This window comes from Balaenoptera musculus, chromosome 4, assembly GCF_009873245.2.
Source record: "Balaenoptera musculus isolate JJ_BM4_2016_0621 chromosome 4, mBalMus1.pri.v3, whole genome shotgun sequence".
NCBI lineage: Eukaryota > Metazoa > Chordata > Mammalia > Artiodactyla > Balaenopteridae > Balaenoptera > Balaenoptera musculus.
Window position 1 is genome coordinate 292,835 of NC_045788.1, and position 6,042 is coordinate 298,876.

The following is a 6,042-nucleotide window of genomic DNA, read 5'->3' on the forward strand; positions in this document are numbered from 1 at the left end:
ATCAAAGAGTGTTCTGCTTATGTTTTCCTCTAGGAGTTTTATTGTATCTAGACTTACATTTAGGTCTTTAAACCATTTTGAGTTCATTTTTGTGTATGGTATTAGAGAATGTTCTGCAATATCTTTTTGGATCCATCTCCTAGAGTAGTGGAAATAAAAACAAAAATAAACTAATGGGACCTCATTAAACTTAAAAAGTTTTGCAGAGCAAAGGAAACCATAAACAAAATTAAAGACAAAATATAGAATGGGAGAAAATATTTGCAGATGATGTGACTGACAAGGGATTAATTTCCTAAATATACAAAGCTCATGCAGCTCAATATTAAAAAAAAAAAAACAACCTTATCAAAGAAATGGGCAGAAGATCCAAATAGGCATTTCCCCAAACAAGACATACATGGCCAAAAGGCACATGAAGAGATGCTCAGCATCGCTAATTATTAGAGAAATGAAAATCAAAACTACAATGAGGTATCATCTCACACTTGTCAGAATAACCATCATCAAAAAGTCTACAGATAATAAATGCTGGAGAGGGTCTGGAGAAAGTGGAACCCTCCTACGCTGTTGGTGAAAATGTAAATTGATACAGCCACTATGGAGAACAGTAATGAGGTTCCTTAAAAAACTAAAAATAGAACTACCATATGATCCTGCACTTAACTATAGTCCTCACTTTTTGCCTGTCTTCTTACTGCCTCTAAAATATGGAATGTTTCACAGATTTACGTTCCATCGTTGTGCGGAGGTCATGCTAAATCTTCACTGTGTCATTCTGAATTTTGCGTATATTGGATTCGTTGCTAATGAATCCAGATAAATGTAATTAAACTGCTCATCTCCATGATTTGTTCCTATTCTCTGCTATTTGTTTTCTGGAAACTACCTAAAAAATTCAAGAAGTCTCCAGAGATGTCAAGATAAGAGTACTAGTTTTACTCATTTAATTTCTCCCTTTCTTAGGTATTTGAGTGCCACAAAGAACAAGGGAGGGTAGTGCAGAGAAAAAGTACAGAGACATTATTTTGATTTTGTGGCATTGGGCAAACAGGCCCATAATTTCCTTCTGACAGCTCCCTGGCTATTGGTATCTAACCTCTTGGGGCTAGGAGGTTAGTGGAAGGTTCAACATTATCATGAAAAGGTTAGAACCTCAATAGGTTCTAGAACTGAGTTGATTCTAATCTCCACTCTTCCACTCACCTTAACCTTCTCAAGCCCCACTTTTCTTATCTGTGATGAATAGGTAGCAATAGTAACTACTCATGGGCTTGCTTTGAATCCTAAATAAGTTAATGGTTCTGATGCTCTTAGCACAGAGCATGTGGTAAGCCCTCAATACATTAAGTATTGTTAGGTATTGTTATTATTAATAATATTATTTTATTTATGGAATTAAGTATATTAAAATTATGATAAATTTGATGAAGGATGTTAAAGAGAGCAATGAAAGATTACAGAAGGACTTGGTCTCGTCTGGGGATTTGGGAAAAGTTTCTATGAAGAAAGGACATGTAATCTGAGAACTGAACATTCACTAGTTCTCAAATAGTAAACAGAGTGGAGAAAGGATTTAATAGACCCACACCTGTGAAGCCTTGCTGAGTGAAAGAGCTTGTAGAACCAATCGAAAGAAATTGGAGATGTAGCATGTCAAGTAAAGAAGAGAATATCCAGTAAAAGGGCCTGCGAGGCTGACAGGGTTCCAGATGACTAGGTTCTACAGGCCACATTGAAGGTTTTGAATTTTTATCTCCAGTACTGGGGAGAGGACTGAAGGGTTATTAACCAGTTGGGACATAGTGAAAATTTCTTCTTTAGCAAAAATCATGCTGGCTGATATCTGGGGAATAGATTGGAGGGAGTGAGAGTGGGAGGGAAAAGCATGATGGTGGAGAGATGATGGTGGCTTTGACTGGAGTGGTGGTGTTGATGGAGAGAAGTAGAGTTGTTTCCATTGTGGGTTGGAAGTTAAGTCAAGTTTTGGAGTACAGTCATAAGAGGATTAAAAAATACTTCTGTTAACTGGGAAAATTTAATGACATTGAAAATGTAGAAACAATTGGTTTTATTATGTGGAACTTCAGCAAATGGAGACAAGATCATGGAGTGGGAATTCTGGGTGGGGGGGGGCATGGGCAACTCACCATTAGGAAGTGTGTGTTTCAGAATTAGAGATACACACAGTGGAGCAAGTTGCTGGATGGGTAGTGAGTTCCCTGTCACCAGAGAGTTTAAGAGGATGAGTGATCACTATTAGAGAACTCTAAAAGATGTTTCTGAGTACACTTTTAATTTAAAATATTAAGACGCCATAATACATAAGAACTAACAATTTTATAAATGACTAACAATTAAGATTGTGGTGTGCAGTCTATAAGAGGTGTAGTTTTCATTTAAAGTTATTTGAGATTCATCAGGTTCACATCACAAATATAGTTTTATCTTTAGAACATTTGACATAAATCCAAAATCAACCATGAGTTGCATGCAATTACATATTTAATTTGCTTTGAATTTTTAGACTTTGAAAATAAAGTTCCAAAAGAATTAGAGAACAAACTCAATTTCCTGTTTTCTTTGTTTCCCATTTTCTTCAGGAAATTGATGCAATGGACACCTAGAGGCAAAAGTGTTCTTAATAATCATGTATGACTCAGCAGATCAGGCTCAGAGCCAATCGCTAGTAATGGTATAGAGCCTTTGAAATATAAGACAGCCAATGATAGAGGTCACTATACTCATTCTTAATTTTAAACTAGGTGTTGTATCCAGTCACATATATCTTCTTTCTTCTTCCACCTTACTATCTTCTAATTTTTACTTTCTATATCCTTGTCAGGTAGAGCTCACAGTTTGTTTTTCTAATGTACAGTATTTTTCCTTTTTCCTGTTTCTTCATATGGTGTACAAGTACATTTTGTCACTGGAACTTTTCTTTCCTAGCAGGAAATTTTTTAAATTGGGAGAATAAGTTAGTAACCCTGAAGAGTTTGGGGCAGAAAAGTAAATAGATTTTGTCCCCACAAAAGTAAATAGATTTCTGCCCCACACCAGCATTACTATTTTTACCTTCCTGTACACTGTTAAGAGAGTATTGTCTGTTTACTTTTTTAAAAGGAAGAACATTTCCCTCTATGCACAACTTATTCCAATTGCCTAATTTTTTTCTATCCATGCCTGGTTGCATAAGCTGTCTGGTACATCGTTTCAGAGGCAATCATAATGACTAACAAAGTTAATGCTTTCAGCTAGTTCTAAGCACAAGTAGATCTTTACATTTTTCACCCTACATTTAACTTTTTGTTTCTTAAAACATGAAATGAATACAGCTGGACATTGTATTCCTCTAATTGTTTCCATCTGGTCTCTCAGAGCAGAATGGGGACAAAGTAGGTAGAGTGAGTGGAACACTCCAGAACATGATTTTATGCTTATTTGATTAGAGAATCATTAAAGCATTGGGTTGCTCTTAAGAATTTCTCTGAAATATCTAAGCAGGGAGGCATTTCAAAGCAATGAGGTAAATTGGGACTTCTGGTAGGAAATGTTCCTGGGATTCCCAAAATGTGTGGCCAAATATTTTAGGTTATGGAAGGTTAATTCTTAGACGTTAGGCTTTCATTCATTCATTCATTTATTCCTTCACTGAGTACCCATCAGGACTCATATCCCATTTTACATGCTGGTGAGATTATGGTGAAGGAGACACAGGTACTTCATCTCAAGAAATTTCCATTTCTAATGGTGAAAGAGATCGTTGCAATACAAAACTTATAGCAGTTTTAAGTACTTTAATATAGACAGTGCAAAGAGAAAATATAAAAGTGGGACAGTAAGTATATCTGAGGGTGGTCCAAGAAGACTTCCTCGTGGAGACTTGGGAAAGAGTGGTAAGCAAATAAGGGATATGATTTGGGAAATGGTAGATACAATCAGCACAAACCAAATTCAAGCAGAGGGAATAACATGACCATGAAATGGTGGCATAGGACAGTCATGGGCTGTTTGGGAGAGAATAGGTAGGAGCATTTGGTGTGTTGCTGATGGGGAGGGAGAAGGGTTGAGGCTGTGGAGGGAGCTAAGGGCCAGTTCAGGAGGGGCTTGTGTGGCATGCTGGGAGTTTTAATTTTGTCTTCTTGGGCCATGAGGAGATATTGAAGAATTCTGAGCAGAGGAGTGATGTCGTCAGTTTTGGAATATTTTCATGGTAGCAGTTTACAGTATGGATCAGAGGTAAACAAAAGACACGCCTGTCATCTAGGACACTATTTCAATGGTCTAAGCAAGTGATAATGTAATAGGCCAATAGCCATGGGATTAGAGGGGAAGGATATTCAAGAAATAGTTAGGTGGTAGAAGCCATGGAACTTGGTGTTAGTTGAATGAGGAAGGGTATGGAAGAGAAATAAAATTGTGGATTTTCTTTTTTAATTTATTAGGCTTTTACAATGTGCCAGCACTTTTCAGGGAAGGCTTCATTTAATCACCAAACCAGCTTGATGTGGTAGATACTATTGTTACTGAAAGTAGGGCCTGGTTACCTGTCGCTCTAAAGCCAATAAAGAGGCAAGGTGTGGAAAAGAAAGTTTGTTTTATTTTGGAGGTGAGCAGCTGGAGGGGAGGGCGGACTCCTGTTCAATGGCTGACTACCCCCATTGACAATCAGGGGGCAAGAGCTTTTAAAGATGGAGGGAAGGGGCTACATGCAGAAACAGCACAGTCAACTCTGACAGTCATCTTAAAATTTGTCATGCAGTGATCTGGTCAGTGTCATCTTGATTGTTTTAAGTACAGTTAGTCTTTAGTTCCAGGGTTGGTTTGTTCCCATTTATTTGAGGCCAGTTCTCAGAATTGTGGCAGCTTATGTCATGGCTACAGTCTGGTCATCATGTAAATTCTAAATTCTTCCACCTGGTGGGGGTTTCAGTATCTATAAGACAGCTCAAAGAATATGGCTCAGAATATTACCTGTAGCCCTTGATGAGAAACTAAAGGTCCTTGACTGAACTGATATTATTTGGTCTCGTTTGACTGTTTTCCTTCGTTTTTGCATTTTCTCACTTCTCTGATTAAACTTATTATTTGGCTAAAGTTTTTTCACAGACAAAATGCAGGCTGAGGGACCTGCTCTATTTCAATCCTCCCTTTTCTTTGATACTCCTCAATCTTGAGGAGGGACAGGTATAGAACAAGAAAGGGAATAAAGTTTCGAATAGAGAGGTTAATCATAAACTTGGCAGAGGAACTCAGTTTTAGTTCCATATCTTTTTCAGTTTTCCCCAACTCTTGAGGGAATGGGGCTGGGGTGATGACTGCTCTTGGCTACTTCCTGCTGAAGTGGGGCTCAGTCCTGACTAATTTTGGGACTGGACACAGAGTTGGAAATAATCTCAGGTTCCAAGCTTATCATCAATATTTTGTATTATGAAAACATTACTTCTCTCTTTGACTACTTTGTCATAGTACCTGGACATTTGATAATTAGTAGGCATATTACAATGAGGATAATAATTAAAATGCATCTTTGTATTATTCTCTGAATGTGTCAATATTTTTTCCCTTAATGGTTAAAGCAGTTGTACAGTGTATGTTTAATAGGCCACAGACAGGCTGTTTTGGTTAGACTAAAGTTCAAATTAAATCATATATAAGCCAGAATGACTTCCCCATACTTCAATATGTAAAATTTTCTTCCATCATTTTCCCCTTCTAATTGCAAATCTTTCCATAGAAAGCATTGGTAATCAATATATTTTTCCAACATTGCCAGAGTGGTTCAGTTGCTTGCTCTGGGTCCGTTCAAGTCCCTCAGTGCTAGGCCTACAGTTTTGTTTATATATTTGCCTAGTCATCCATGTTTGGGGGAAACTAATCAGACATAACAAGTACAGAGGTATGCTGATGGGGAAATATTTTATAGGCTATATATTTTATCACTTATACCCAATTGTCACACAAACATTGTACATGTGCTTCAAGCAGTAAACTTTAAGCCAGCAGTGATACACATCATAATTAGTTATATTCTGTGACAAC

At 37.3% G+C, this 6,042-nt stretch overlaps 1 non-coding gene across 1 annotated transcript; it reads right to left on the minus strand.

The window, feature by feature from the left end:
* Positions 1-704: 704 nt before the first annotated feature.
* On the minus strand, positions 705-811 carry LOC118895119. Its single transcript, XR_005019887.1, has one exon. It is a non-coding gene; the product is annotated as a U6 spliceosomal RNA (small nuclear RNA).
* Between the last annotated feature and the right edge of the window lie 5,231 nt (positions 812-6,042).